Raw genomic sequence first — 16,632 nt, forward strand, 5'->3', positions numbered from 1 at the left:
ATTTTTCAGTGGGCATCCAAACGGGCCGCAAAACCATTGTTTCAGTACAAACAAGGGATTTTGTCTACAAGCAGTTGCTTTGATGTTGGGTCTGTGTTTTGGGAGTTTGCAAAGTGCATCCAAACGCAAAACATATGTGTCCAAATGAACCTCAAGGAGTTCTTAGGGTACATTTGCTTTACCTATTAGTTTATTACAACAACATTATTATTATAATGTATGGTAAATGGGTAATGATTATTATTACTACGGTGTTTGGGATGCGGATTGCATCCTACCCCTCTTGTCTTCAGCTGGGAACAGGCAAGAGGTTTGAGTGGCTACCGTGATGCATGGGTCTTATCCAAACTGTCCAATTTTTTCATATTATTTTAGGGGTAGACCCAAAGAATGAGGCAGATCTAAGGCTCAAGTAGACTACACAATGGGGATTAAACTCTTACTTATGAAAACTTCTCGGGAGCCACAGAAGCTGATAGTTGTGTTTTCTCTGTCTAGGTCTATTGTAACTTTATGAATAAGTTGGATGGCAAATAAACATCAACGTGTACTCTAGAAAAGTTTCATCCATGAAAATCATTATCACCACTGCTTCCTGTGGTGTGGTCCACTTGAGGCTTGGATATACCTCATTTTTAGGCTTATACCCTGAAATGATACGAAAAAAACAATGGATGGACAGTGTAGATAAGACCCATGCATCACAGAAGCTCCTGCCCGTTCCCAGCTCGAGATGGGCGGGGTAGTAGGCAATACGAGTCCGCCTGGTTGGAAGTAAAACATGGTAGTGGCTGTACCAACCATCTCAGACAATGTATGAAATGTAAAGTACTCACACCTGGATGTAATTTCGTTAATATATGTTATATCCACATTGTCCCTCCATTTTACAATATTATTTTAGGACATGTCCTAAAAATAAGGAAGATTGAAAGCTCAAGTGAACCACATTGCTAACTTTCAATCCCCACTGCTAGCTGTGGTGTGGTCTATTTTCGCTTCGGATCAGTCTATTTTTTGCCTCATTCCATAAGATGATCACTTAAGATGGATGAACGGTATAGATATATCACATGAAAACATACTTCCACCAATTCATATCTTGTGGTGATTCTAAAAGATTAGATTGATTTGACAGTTGGCAATATTCAATCACAGTAAGATGTGTAATGATGTGAATTTCACACCACATTAAAATAGCATTCCATGAACCAAACAGGCCCGACTCATTGCAGAATTACATGCCAGAAAAAAATGAGTGGGTACTAGTTCATTCCAAGAAAAATAAATAAATAAATAAATAAAAGAGTGCTATTTGAAAGGGCACTTCTGTAAGTTGACTCCAACCACCAGCCTAGCAATATAAAATAACTAAAACCCTAATCCTAGTGTCCATGTAATCAATTGCAGATAGGCTACATATCCAGACAATCAATCTCTCCCACAGGTTTTCAATTTATCAGAATTTTGTCCCATTAGCCCAAGGTAGCACGCACCATCATTACATTTATGGTGGTCCACCCCATCTCAGTGAAAGAAGATGATTTTCAATATCCACCCGTACGTCGGCAAGGCCACCAATGCAATAGAAATAGCATGGCAGCTGGAGCCATCAATGGGTGCGGGCCCCACGACAGTCTGGGTTAGCCCGAGCCCAGCTGTTTCATCTTCAGGCCCGTTATTTAGACTGACAGTTAGCTCAGAGCCCACACCTCATTACACAGAAAGGGCCAATGCCCTGGTACCGGCCCATTAATCGTCAGGTCTGAAAATCAGACCACAATCTAGCAACTGGGCCAGCCCTATATTGCCATTATGAGTGATAAAAATCTTGATATTCTTAGCGACAAGATTCATGTTAAAGACAGCGTGTTGACGGGTCATCAATCTATCATATCACATCCGTGGGCCCTGTAACGCACCGCAAGAACTCAAATATGCCATAGTTCAAAACCTGGAAACTCAACTCGACAACATTACCCAACTGAATATTTAATTATTATAAATTGAAAATATTACGAAGATAAATAAATATTTAAAAATGTTGTATCAAGTAATTCAAAATCCGCAAGGGGTTTGGGCGAATGGCAAGCGTCGTGGGTGTGCTCCTCCCAGACGCAAGTTCGATATCCCTCCCTGATATGCGTGCATCCGCAGGGAATAGTCTCACCTCAAAATGGTGAGATCATGGTTGAGTCACTTGCGGCAACAAGTTTCTCAGATACTAGGCTTGAAATCTTGCTGAGTCGTGAGTTGACACATCAGAGTCCTGCGGCGGTGCACTGGGCCTACTGCAATGGTGCGGGCCACCCGACAGGTCACACCCACATGCCCATTTTGAACAAAATGGGTTGGGCACTCATGAGGGAATGCATGCAAGCGGCAAAGCCAATGACTTTGATGTTATTCCAAATGATTGCAAGGGAGAAGTCAAAACCTGTAATGAAGAGAAACGCACAATCCTAATCTAATCAAAATTCAATTTCCATACATAGGATTCCACACCTTAGCAAAAACATTCCTATCTTTTTTCATGAGTTAGTTATGGCTTTTCTTTTTTTCCCATGCTTCAAAAGGCCTTCCACCCCTTTTCTCTAACCACTTCAACCAATGCTCAAGCCCAACATTCCTAGTATGAAGAGGAAACAGACCATAACCCATCTTCTCTTGACATGTCTACTCCTTGCAGCTTCTTCTCATTTCCATAACTTCATTACCATCACTGCCGAAGCCATTGAAACAGGTAAGTTTCTCCAACTAACTCTTCTATTGTTGCTGAGTTGATTGCCAGCTGTCGATAGGAGGGGCTCACTGTGGATTGGACATGGGCATGATCGGATGATCAAACCCATGCAATCAAGGTGATTTTAAGGTCCTCTGCAATTCACTATGAGGCACTCATATCCAACAGCCGTGCATTATCACAGATGAATTTAGTAAGAAGCATTCTTACTGAACATTGCTCTTTGATTCACATCATAGAAGGAGAATAAAAAAGTTGCTAAGCGCACATGCATGTGCAATAAAACTCAGGTACATGCCATTTGTGCCAGCATGACATGGTAGGTCCAAGATCTAATCGATCCATCACAACTGCGCCACTATATTGATGCTCTAGCCCAAGAAGCAGGTTGATCCACTGGTCGGGTGGGCCACAGTTTTTGGGAAAAAAATGTATGGCTCCGAATAACTTTGCTTAAGTTTTCTAACCCATCCACCAGTTTTCAATATCGGGGCCCACATGCTGATTGGACCAGATTTTATATTTTGCAAAACCAACCTGATGGATGGATTAGATCTCACACATGTGCTGTGCTGGCACGTGTGGCATGTACACGAGCTCTATAGCACACACACATGAACTTAGCAAAGCTCAAAAATTTAAATAGGGGGGCATTTTTTCATGCTCTGTGTGTGTGTGGTGCTTCTAATGAATTTTGAGAGTTTCCCATTCGTAGCAGTTGATTTTGAGCTAGGAAGCAAACAACCCAAATCTCAATTAGTCATGGGAAATCATTTGGCTACATCAGTGAGTATTATCAAACACCATTTTGCTTCTCCAATCATCCATTCTTTTCATCTCTGGATATTTTGGCATATACCTGAATTCTTCTATAACAATGTTTCAAAAGGAGAAAGCGAAACAGGCTCCAGGGAAGAAGCAATACAAGGCTCCATCAGGACCCAACCCAATTGGGAATAGACGGCCACCGATTCGACCATAGATGGACAGGACTACAGCGAGATAGATAAACAGATAGAGAGATGGATAGGTTGCAGGTATTTGCAGTTAGAAGAAAAAGAAAGGGTGGTGATGTTTGTTGGTAGTTGAAGGATGAAAACTTATGGCTGTGGTAGACATGTCATATGAGCATAAACAGATTTTATTGTAGTAGATAGTAATGGTGTTTCTCCGCAGCTGACGGTGATGAACTATTTTTGGGGAAGGTTTTCTTTCTACAGAATGATTTCAAAGTACAGGGGGCTAATGCCATTGCAGTCTCTCACCATTTAAAGATGGTTGATGGGAATCCTGCAGCATTTCAATATTTCAATTTTCAAAAAGACCATTTTGACATGTTAAGATTCCCATCCACCATTTACAGATGGTGGGAGATAAGAGTAAATGGACTCCTGGGAACACTTGGCTCACCTTTCTCCTGTCTTAAAATATCAATTACGATAACAGGGTTTACAGGGGATATGAGGAATTATAGGTGCTTCGCACAGTATACTCAGCTTTTGGATCCGACAGGTGAGACCCATGATTTGGTAATCCAGACCATTGGTTTGTTGCTCTCACGCTGGATAAACCAAGCCCAAAAATCTCGTCAGTAGGTCAATTATAAGCTTTCAATTTCAGCTCGCAAATAGACAGCTAAGAAGAGACAATGAAGTGATCCAGATTCTTAAGTTCAAATGAAAATGGCCCATGGTTAGTAGCGAAGAAGTTCAATCTGAGAGAATTTTGATATGAGGCCCATCCATTGTATGCTGCATCAGACCAATGGTTAGGATCACTGAACCTTGGGTCTCACCTGTCAGATATGAAAACCCAAGTATGCTGCGGTAAACCTCTGGTCAAGGATCCTATAATTCCTCCAAAGATATTGTGGTAAAAATTTGGGACAGACCTATGGTTGACAAATGCGGTTTGCAACAACATCAACAGATGTAACATTCATAAAGAGACCATGCAATCTCGAAAACAAGTGAGAGAATAATTAATATCACCCTTTTATCCATCCAAGATCTTGCATCTGGCTAGAATGTATGATAATAGATCTTCAATGCTTTTCATGTATATAGTCGGACACAAATCTGACGTATGTAACGTATGCATTAAGCTTAGAGACCATGCGAAGCGACAACGTAAACAGGATAAAGAGAGAAAAGTAGAAACACCTTTTATCCACGTAATCTTGTGTCCTGAATGTATGATTACAGAATTTCAATGCTTTTTACACATGTAGTCAGCAACAAGCATAATGTGCGTAACGTGTGCATTATGCAGAGAAACATGCAATGCGACCACGTGAACAGGTAAAAAGAAAAGAATAGAAACGATTTCGTATCCACTGCTACCAAAAGGCCTCTGATACCCATGATAGAAATGCAGACACATGGTTTTATGCTTTCTAAGGAGTTGGGGGAATTTTTAAAAATTTTAATTATATGGTTTGATGCGAACTTGCAATCTAATGGGCAGGGGCAGTTTGGAATACATGGTATAAATATACCCGCAGATTTGTAATTTAAATGTGTTCCGGTAGTAGGCTTCTTAGATTTTGGTGTGATATTGTTTCACTAAGTTTAGGTGTTAGCGTAGATTGAATGAAGTTTTGGCATTATATACAGTATATGAGCTTCTGCTAAGCCCACGCGTGTTCAATAAAGCTCATGTACATGCCACATGTGCCAACATGGCATGGTGGGTCCAAGATCCAATCTATCCATCTGAATGTGATCACTATATTGATGCCCTAGCCCAAGAATCAGCTGATCCGCTGGTCAGGTAGGGCCACAATTTGCCAAAAAAATAAATAAATTGTACAGCTATGAAAAACTTGGGCAAAGTTTTCTAACCCATCCACCTGTTTCCAATATTGGGGCCCACATGCTGATTGGTAAACAAATTTTATTTGTGAAAAAACATGTAGGAGGTCGGACCAACCTGATGAACGGATTAGATCTTGCATGTATGTGCCATGCTGGCACATGTGGGGCAGGGGCAGAAGGTTTATTGCACATGTGTGTGCACTTAGCAAAGCTCTACTGTATACAGTATCAATGAAATAGGACACCCTCACATCTTACTTTCTCAAAATGAATAACAGCCACAAAAAAAAAAAAAAAAAAAAAAAAATGTTCTATTCCCCCCCCCAAAGAAAAAAAAAGGTTCTATTTTCCCAAGTAATAACCCTTTGGATTTGTGCTCACCCAACTAAGAACCAGTTGTGGGACCCAAGCTTCAGGAGCTTAAGTTCATGGGGAGCATGTATGAACAAGTGAGCATGATTATCTCATGTGATGGAAGTTCCTGGTGACTATGACTCACTTCCTGTAGTTATGAACCACATAATGAAACCCAAGGTCATGGAATCAATACCCAATTATTTTGAAAATGACATGGATTTTGAGTGGAGAATCGTTTTACCTTAAGCTAGTGTGCAATTGAACTTCAGTGGCCTTCAAAAGATAAATGCTGGAACACTCTTCTTTCTGCCCTCAGCTTCACCCCACATGTTGCCATCAGGGCCCTAACTCTAACTAAGATCCATGGCTGTTGTCTGATGAGAGATTCTTCACCTGCGACAACCACTGTAGACATTAGAGTTTCTTTTTTTTTTTTCCTGATTCCAAAACACCAAAACACGAGAGAAAAAAGGCTAGACCCACATACATTGACAGTCAAGTAGTCCTTTTACTTCACTGCCAACCAAGTAGCTTAGGGTGTGTTTGGTTGCCCCAAATTTCATTATATCTGGTACAACCAAACGCAGCATTAATGACTGCACCAGAAACAGAAACCTTTATATTAATTATACCAAATATAAAATGGCCATTATTCTTAATATGCAATCCGTGGTGATCTACATGACTCACCAGAAGCCATAAGCTAAGGGATGTGCATATTCTACGCTGAGCATCTCTGCATTGATCATTTGATCCTTTGTCTGCTGGTATAATAACCAGTTTGCTGCTACTGGAAGCATACGTGCCTTCTAGGACTTCCTCTTCCTGCTGTAGAAGTTAGATCAGTTCAGAATAAATCTGCAAATCCGTTACGATATGGCTGTAAAGGCTGATATGTATAGGCAATGGCTGTGACCATTACACAATACGGGGTGAAACGGGGCGAAACGGGGTGATTGTTTTTTTTTTGGACCGTATCAGCCGTTACGGGGCATAACGGCCGTTACCCCCGTAATAGTAATAAAATAGCATAACTTTTTTTTTTTTTCAATGTAAAATCTATTTTTCTCCCTTCTAAAAACTTTCCTAGATCAATCTATAACAGATTTTGACTACTTGTACCATAGTTTTTAGGATTAAAATAGTAGATTGAAGCGATTTTGACAAATAGAAGTTCCACAGGCCTTTTTTTTTTTTTTTTTGAAAAAGTAGTATATATGCCATGCTTGATTGTGATGTGTAGACATTAGAAACACATAACCATGTTCATAAATTCACCAAACAACCCAATACAACCCTCACCAAAGAGTGGACCGTTACGCTACCATAAACATGTTCAAAAAAAAAAAAAAGAATATAGATTTGGAATATTTACATTATTATGGATTTTTTAGGTTTTTTTTTTCAGAAATTTTCAGGTAATTTTTTTTCCAACCGTTACGGGGGTTGTAACAGTCGTTGTGCCCCCGTATCGGTAATGGTGGTGACTGTTACAGTAACCGTTACCGATATGAAATACCTTGATATAACCTTAACAAGGTTACCATCGTTTTTGCAACTTAAGATGCACAAGTGAATTGAATTGCAAGTTAATTTTGATGAGTCCATTTAGACAAGTGGAAAATTCCAAATTGTAATGACATCTCCTAGAAGTCATAAGGAAGAGCCTTCAAATTGCAGTTACATTCATTTCAAGTCCATCTTGTAAGTAAGGTAATTGCAGTTTGGAGCCCAATCCCTCAACGAAAATGCTAAGGCAGGCAATGACAATTTGATCGTTTCCGCTTTATTAGATTATCTGTTGCAATTCATTTGATAGAGAATAAAAACACGCGCTAATGAATTTTTTCAAGAATGTAAACATCCAACTCTGAAACTTCAATAAGAGTTCAGGGTCAAAGCATGACTGTTTATGCTCTTTCATCATTAACTGCCTGTTTGGATTGAGGGAAAACAAAGAAAAACTGAGGCATTAAACAGCTTTCCTTTGATCTGACATTTCTTCTGTTAAAAACATAAAAAGAAAAGGAAATCACTTTTGTTTCGTCAACAAGAGAGTAAAACCAATTTTCTCTTTAAAAAGTCAATTAGTGGAAAAGAGGCTTCCCTTTAAAAATTGCAACCCAAACACTCGAAAATGGATATGGAAATCACTTTCCTCCACAGTTTCTCTAGCAAAACAAACTGGTGCAAAGTATTTCCTTTTCTTCATGCTTACGTCAACTTTACACCCATGGCATCAACTATGCTTTACTTTCCATTGTTTTGTTTTCACCCAATCCAAACATGCCCATCAAGGATCACTGCATTTCTATTCAGCTCCATATCCATTCCATCAAGTTTTCACTATCTTATTCTCTGTTTCTTAGTTACTATATTTGGAACTTCATAAGATGCACATAAATATAGCAAAACTTGCACAGTTTGGATGAGCCGGTGATGTCAAAACACAGAATACTAACAATTTTACATGGACTGTAAATAGGATGGGTCAGAGTTGACTTGGATCCCACCCGATTATTAATTTGATCCCATATCTAAACCCAGCCTAATCCATCACACCTCATATAGCCAGATTAATGCAGGGGCATTTTCACATTGGGCTCGAGTGGGGTAGCCTGTGGGATGCGGGGACACAGTTGGAGTGGGCGGCCTATGTCATGCGGGTGGCTCATATGAGGCAGTACTCATGTTATGTGGGGCCTACGAGGGGGGTTCGGCAGAGGTCCTAACCAATGGGATGTGGGGCCTGGGCTATGAGATAAATGTATTAATTCGCCATGCTTTATTAGTTTGAGCTTTTAGAGCAAATGGTCAATTGTCCTGCATCGAAGTGGTATCAAAGCGGGAGGTCTCGTGTTCTAGACTTCTTACCGGGGGTGATTAATGCAGGGGCATTTTCACATCGGGCTCAAGTAGGGTAGCCTGTGGGATGCGGGGACACACTCAGGGTGGGCGGCCCATGTGAGGTGGGCATTTAGAGCAAGTGGTCAATTGTCCTACATCACAGATTCAAGTCGGACTAGATCCACTGGGTCATAGGGTCAGCCCTACCCAATGAAGCTCTGGGCTGTAAACAGGTTGGATCTAGGCAGATCAGAGTTGAATTGGATCGTACCTGATAAGCAAGTAACTGGATACTAGTACCCAAACTCTGATCCAATCTGATGGACCCCAAAAGTGGTCCAGATCCTGATCCGAGTCTGACCATGTCTGTCTAACTTTACGGAACATTAGTGGCAGGAACTACCTTATCCTTTCTCTTTGTGAGAGGTCATCAGAATCGGATGTAGAGTCCAGCATCTTAACCTTTTCTAATGGAAGTGATCGGTTCAAAATGTCTACTTTTCTCCTCTTTAATTACCTAACCTGCTGTTCAGTATGCTCATCGGTGCAATAATTAATGATCCAGCTGGGAAACTAAGAAAACAAGTTTTCAAAAAATGGACTAAAAAGCAACCTTGCACCAGACCACATTGTCTGAGAGGTCGAGTGTTTTGCCCATCCTGCACTAATTATTCCTCCTGCATCCTCACCAATAACAGGTCTTCTAACACCTAATTTCCTTAACCACACTTGTTTTGCAGTACTGAGTACGACGTTTGTGATTGCAACCTTGGGGAGAATCACATACATAAATCATCATCATTATCAAAACCTTATCCCAGATCATCGGGTCAGCTACAAGAATCATGTTACATGATTATGAGGTTTAAATGTCATACTGTCTGGATTTACAATAAAAGTTGTGGCAAAAGTTTCATGCCTGGTGCCAAACTAAAGCAACCCTCCGCCGGGCTTGGGACAAGCAATGAGAGCACAGAACTCCCACTAGCACCACGTAATAGTCAATAACATATGTTGATTAAAATCAGCAAGTTAATCATGTAAATATATATCCCATGAAGGTATGCAAAACTGGAGTCACATGATGAACAGAATCTAAATAAAATCTTTCACATTTCAGAATCTGTTTTGTGAAACATCAGAGGATTGCGGGCTTTTGGATGTTTTTTGCTTGGGAAACAATCTTCAATCTTGCTAGTGCTTATAACAGATGAATTACAAAATTACATATTTAGTGAAATTATCAGTGCATTTTATGATGAAGTGATATATAGAGAAATTCTAGGGAGGCTCACCCCTTCAAGGTCCATCCATGAAGCTTGTGCCTTCTTCCTGACCATGTGTCATCCATGCGGTTCATCTAGAAGGCTGTACCACAGATGCAACACATGGCAAAAATATCACTTCTCAAAGCTCATGAGCTACAAAGAACATCAATATATTAATGCATGTGTATGGACAGTAAGGATCTCTAATCAGCAGGATTTTGACATGTAGGCCACCATAGTGAGGCCTGCTAGGTGAGTTTATATGAAAAGCAGGTCACATCGGGCTCAGATTTACGTGACCTGAATGGCGTTGCACCTGTACTAAAGACTTGTGCTAGTCAAGTTCACATGTTTTGCATCACTTTATCCATTTCCTTTTTTGGGTATTATTTGCATATCACTTTTGTAGCCTGGATGTCATTCTATTATATTGATATATCTTTCTAATTCTGTTACTAGTATGAACCAAATTTATACAACAATGCATCTTTCAATATCATCGCATAACCCTGTGGCTGCGGTAGTATGTCAGGTTTGCTTAGTTTGAAGTGCCGACACCGACATGAGTGTCTGTATCTAAGTTACAGCCTGTGAACAAAAAAATTTAAGCTGTTTCATTTTCGAGATGCAAGCTAATATGGGGAAATTAGACAAATCACCATATCACACAAGTCACAGAAATGCTGAGATAGAGACGTATGTTGGCTCATGTACTGATATAGAGACATGCATGAATAATATTACCAAAGATCAATGATTAACATGGACATATAGTATGCAACAGAATGTAACACAAAAAACTACATATCACTTGCTTTTGGAAAAAATAAATAAATTTTGAAGAAGATACCAACCAGTAGATTGATAATCCTGAGAGGGCTGACAAAGAAAAATAACCAATGACAAGAAGAAATTGAAGATAAGAAGCGTATTATTTGAAGCCAGATCAACAGTCTGCCAACAAAGAATATAATTATAGGACTTCGATATATGTTATAAAAAAAAAAAAGAAAAAAAGAAATTTGAAAAGAGCAGCAACGCTTTAGAAAGATGATTCTGCACTTGAGGCGGCTTCATGAGCTCCATTGACACATGTGCTGAGAAACAACAAGAAGTGGTAGAACCAGGTAGGCTACAGTGTCAGACCAGCCCCTGCAGGAGGCGTTGTAAATGATCTTTACAAGGTACAAACCTATTTCGGAAAGCAGTGCAAATCATTGAAACCACACACCTCTACTATATATAACACAAGCAGTGACGGACAATTTTACCCACAAAATTAGTCTTGAGAGAGTTGTGAAATTTGGAATCTAAAAGGACATTACAAGGGATTTCTAACATAGGTAAGTATATTTAGGGAATTTGAAAATTATGGGTGCTTATAAATGGACGGCTCAGATTTTACATGCTCCTCGTGAAGAGTGGTTCCAATTTTTTCTCCTTTTTTTTTTAAAAAAATAAAAATTATTTATTTATTTATGTAAGCAGATGCACCCTCTCTCTCTCTCTCTCTCTCTCTCTCTCTCTCACACACACACACACACACACACACACACACACACACACACACACACACACAATATCTCCAGGGTAAGAATAGTTCCGAAAAACTTTGTTTCATTGAGTGGAATAGGATGCAATGGAGACACTTACAGATTACTAATGACTAAAAGAAAAATGTATAAATCCCCAAAAGAAGAAAAAAAAAAAATCCCTACCTTAAGAAAGATGCTTAACAAACAAATTTTCATGAAGATTTTACCAAAGGACGCCAGGTGGTGGATGCCAATGTTTCTTGAGAAAATATTCAAAACTGCAATTTCTGTTTCTGGAGGCACGCAAGCGCACGCACACACGCACATGCACATGCCTGCACGCTAGATGTATCTGTGAATCGGTAAGTTGGCCACACGCTCACATGCGTGCGCGCACACACAAAAGCTGGTCACACATGCATGCACGCCGGCATGTAGGTAAGCTGCTCTCTCTCTCTCTCTCTCTCTCTCTCTCTCTCTCTCTCTCTCTCTCTCTCTCACTCACACACACACACACATAAATGCATGTGCATGTGTACATAAGCTGGTCTTGAACCCAAAACCTCATGGTGAAAACACACCGTCTATCATTAAGCTCTGACCTGACAAATTGGCATTTACCGGATTGCCTGTGTAGTCTCTCTTCAAGAGCTTTGATCTTGGGTTGAAAGTTTTGCATTGCCAGTGTTTCTTCCACCTACACAAATAATCTAAATCATCAGCTAACAGCATACTTGCATTGTCAAGAATAGCAGATGATATAGAAAATGCACCATAGAAGTTTGAAACACCAAATCAAGCATTCAGCGAAACCTTGCCAACCAGGGTATTTATTTTGTCACGAGAACATGTCCGATGAGAACCGTTTTCAATTCTTCTGAACTTGGCCAACCACATGGAACACATGAAACCTCTGTGCATCTGAAAACAACTTTCAGCTTACCAAGTTCAGCCTGGTTGTTTCATGGTCTTGGTAAAAAGAAAAACATAACACACACACAAACTTACAAATGTTAAATGTTGAATGAGTTGTGGGCCTGCATTTTGTATTGATTGGGCCGTGTTGGCATGTGAGTGGTGTCAATGTGAGCCTCTATGGTTGCCAGATCCAAGAGCCCCGAAAAAACGAGGAAGGTTGATGTTTGATGGGCAGCAACTGCAGTATTTTGCCAATCTACCATTTAAAAGCCATTCCCAATTTGCTAGGAAAAATCTAAGATGGTGACGACAACGTTGTTGATGATTGATTGGGCCAGCTCCTCATCACCGTTGACAGTGATAAGAACAGCCAAAGTTAGCCATTGATGTGTGCCACCAGATCATTTCCCAAATGTAAGATACAACCGCCTATTCAAATATCTTCACTATTGTAATGGGAGTGCTTAGTCATTTACATTTTGGCACAATACTTTCAGAATTGATTACTACTTTCAAATAGCGAGCAAATAAAGGAGAGTAATTTTGAGCATCACCCAAAATAGTTCTTAAGGGCTTAAAGCTTTAGGGCCTGTTTGGTAGACGCCTAAAAATGAGTTCTTCTCATCTTAGTTAATTGCAATTACGTATTAGAGATCATATGCCATTTTGGTAAGGATTAAAAATAATCTTAATGACCAACAATCATAATCTCATGTGATGAACTCATTTTCAGACGTCTACCAAACAAGCCCTTGATGTTTTTTTTTTTTTTTTAGTCTTATGACGCCGCTTTCAAAAGCCTCCCTTTGAAATTACAAATTTCTGATCGTATTTATACCAATTCTTTCTAAAATGCCATCACCACCTAGCCATATTCCCTCAGCTACTGATTAAAGAAAAACTTCCCCATGCTCTTTGCCAAACACATTTTGAAACTAACACTTAATGTGTTTTGTGAGCTTTGATAAGCACATGTGTGCAGTAAAGCTCATGCACACGCCACATATGTGCCAACATGGCATGATAGGTCTGATATCCAATCATCCATCAGAAAGGAACCACTTGTAATTTTCATGATAGGCCCTGTAAAAAATTAACAATGAACATCTCTCCCAAATGTTTTATGACGCTTATCTAAATCACAGGCGATTTTTTTATTTTTTTTCGTCTTGAGCCTATTGTTGTATCACACGGTTAATTGTCGGAGTGGATTTTGCATATTCATTGTGGTGGGCTTAGGGGCATCTCTCATAATTTTTTCTTTTGTTAATATATGAAAGTGGGATCTCTTCTATTTGTTCAAGTCACTAAGTTCTATGGATCTCACCATAATCTGTGTTATATCCACACCGTCCATCTATTATGTAACATCATCTTCGGGCATGGGCTAAAAATTAAAGTAGATTCAAAGTTCAAGTGGACCACACTATAGAAAGTGGTGGGGATTAAGAACTTACCATTGAAAACTTATTGCAGCCACCAAAGTTTTGGATCAAGCTGATATTTATGCTTTCACTTCATTTATGTCTGTGTGACCTTAAGAACAAGTTGGATGGAAAATAAATATCATGATGAGCCCTAGAAAGGATTAATGGTGGGCATCATTTTCCACGGCTTTATGTGATGCAGTCGACTTGAGCTTTGGATTTGTCTCATTTGTTTTTTTCTCATATCCTATCATGTATCATCAAAATAGATGAGTGGTGTGAATATAACACATACACAATGATCAGCCCCACAAAACTTCTTGACCTTAAAACTAGAGGTGTACATGAGTTGAAACGAGTCGAGCTTGGCACAGCTCGACTTGGCTCGGCCACTTGTTGAACCCAGCTCGAACTCGGCTCGGCTCGGTCCTCGAGCCTGACTGGCCAGCTCAGCGTGGTTCGGTCAACAACTTGGGCTAGTTCAAGCCGAGTTCGAGCTAAGATTGAGCTGAGTTCGCCTGTGCAGCATTTTCACAAACACATGGTCTGTACCTTCAAAATCTCACTGTATATAAAACAACAACAATGGTTTTACAGGTATTTTATTAAACACCTTATAAGCAACATAAAAATCAAGAAAAAAAAAGGTATTTGTTTCATATACGTACTTTCTTTGCCACCAGCAACACTTCATTGAGTCATTTCATCGAACACTTAGTGAGCAACAACAATATCAAAGTAACCAAGTCATTGAATTGAATCGATCTGAGTTCGATTCGAGTTGGGTTCGATCCGAGTCGAGTTAAGGTCGAGCAAGCTTGAACTTGGTTTGAAATTTTTTCAAGTTCAAAAAATCAGCTCAACTGGGCTCGAACTCAGTTTCGAACTGAGTCGAATTGAGCTTTTTCGAGTCAAGTCGAGCAAGCTACCGAGCTAACTCTGCTCGTGTACAACCCTACTAAATACCACCCAAGTAACATGCAGTGGCATCCTAAAATCTCTTTAAGCTATATTTGCAGGAAGGACACCACTGCTAAATTTTGGTAGGCCCACCATGATGTGTGTAAAATCCACTCCAACCATCGGTTGTGTAATCCAACGTTGAGCCCATGATGAAAAAACCCAAGCTAACTTATGATTCAAAAGTGCCTTTATTGATGCCCTAACCAAAGAATCAGGTAAATCCACTGGTCAGGTGGCCCACAGTTTGCAAAACAGATGTCTGGCTCTGAAAAAGCTTAGCTGAAGTTTCTAGCTGATCCACTTGTTTCCATTATTGGGGCCCACATGCTGAGTGAAACAGATTTATTTTTGGGAAAAACATGTAGAAGGTTAGAGCAACCTGATGGATGAATTGGATCACGCAACTATGTGCCACGTCAGCACATATATGGCGTGTACATGAGCTTTATTTCACAGGCGTGTGCACTTAGCAAAGTTCGTATTTTGTCACCAATGTCAGCTTGCAGACCACTTATCTTACTGCCGGGATCTTCTAATCAATGAGATTTTCGCACAGTGGCCCATATGTAGCAGAACCACTGAACGCATGGTCCAGATCATCGGACCATTGCACCATATACGGGGGTGATGGGATGTCCTCGAGAAACAAACATGTGACTGCACAGTGGTCGGTGTGGCTTCTCATTTGCATTGCATGTTCCTGGCATTCTCAAACCTTCGTATTTTGTAAATGCCACTACAACCTACGACATTCCTACTCTGCCACACATGCCAATGTGGCAAGTGTTAGTGACATCCATGCCTTTCATCACCTTGATAGTGTCATTGCCTGAAAATCAGGTTGGTCCGATCATCAACTGGGCCTTACATGTATGACAAAATGAACAATTAGAAGGAATTCACAAATGGCTCGCATTATAATGTGCAACCACTCCTCCCACCCCCTGCTGCCTGATTGTTTGGCCAATGCGCAGAAGCTGTTGGACCCACCTAATGGACGGCCTGGATATTGTACATGGTTGCGGTACTGGCAGGATAGTAGGATGTTGAGTAGCCATAGCAGGGCTCTGTTTTGAATCCACAATCTTTGATCATATAATCCTCTTCTAGTTGTCTTAAATTTTCCTTTTCCAGTAAAATCTTAGCTGAAAGTGTAAAATCAATTGATCTAGATCATCCAAATCATGGATCCAAGGTAGACAGAGAAGAGGCTCTAAATCAGACTGATTGGATGATCCTAACTGCCCAATTGGTGACCACCAAATGGACGGCTAGAAAGAAAACGAACAGCTATTTCTAAGAGACGAATGGGATGCTATGATCCATCCAACATGGGGCACATAATTCGGACGGTCCAAAAACCGTGTGCCACTTTCCCACGTTTATTCATTTTCAAGTAACGAATTTCCACTGAAATTCTGAAATCCAAGAAATGCGCTCACCTTCAAAACGACTACCATCACATCACCATCCTCCGATTTTCTGAACTGCTGCATCGCTCGAAGTGGTAGTGGAAGAATCTGCAGCAGCAGCAGTGGCATCTGCAAGCCTTCTGCTCGGTGGCAATTCCACGGGAATTGGCATACGAGGATTGGAGAGCGGGACTCTCGTTGCAGCTGAATTTCACGGCCTTGGTGTTGAAATTCCGAGGTCTGGAGAGAGGGAATTTACGGTGGAGAGAGAGAGAGAGAGAGAGAGAGAGAGAGAGAGGATGGAAGGAGAAGAGATTGGGTTTTTTTTTGCCAACATGGTTAGGGT

The 16,632-nt window shown here is 40.3% G+C and overlaps 1 long non-coding RNA gene across 9 annotated transcripts; it reads right to left on the reverse strand.

Moving 5' to 3' along the window:
* Positions 1-1,981: 1,981 nt before the first annotated feature.
* Positions 1,982-16,340, reverse strand: LOC131243663 (uncharacterized). 9 transcript variants are annotated; one of them, XR_009170168.1, is made up of 9 exons: positions 12,567-13,541; positions 12,188-12,256; positions 10,691-11,183; positions 10,059-10,619; positions 6,607-6,744; positions 6,404-6,484; positions 6,158-6,309; positions 5,941-6,061; positions 1,982-2,722 (listed from the first exon to the last, which is right to left on the reverse strand). It is a non-coding gene; the product is annotated as an uncharacterized LOC131243663 (long non-coding RNA). The 9 variants fall into 9 exon arrangements; XR_009170171.1 differs by lacking the exons at positions 10,691-11,183; positions 12,567-13,541 and adding an exon at positions 16,317-16,340 and having other exon boundaries at positions 10,059-10,131; positions 12,188-12,263; XR_009170167.1 differs by lacking the exon at positions 12,567-13,541 and adding an exon at positions 16,317-16,340 and having other exon boundaries at positions 10,059-11,183; positions 12,188-12,263.
* Between the last annotated feature and the right edge of the window lie 292 nt (positions 16,341-16,632).

The sequence above is a fragment of the Magnolia sinica genome, chromosome 4 (genome assembly GCF_029962835.1).
Source record: "Magnolia sinica isolate HGM2019 chromosome 4, MsV1, whole genome shotgun sequence".
NCBI lineage: Eukaryota > Viridiplantae > Streptophyta > Magnoliopsida > Magnoliales > Magnoliaceae > Magnolia > Magnolia sinica.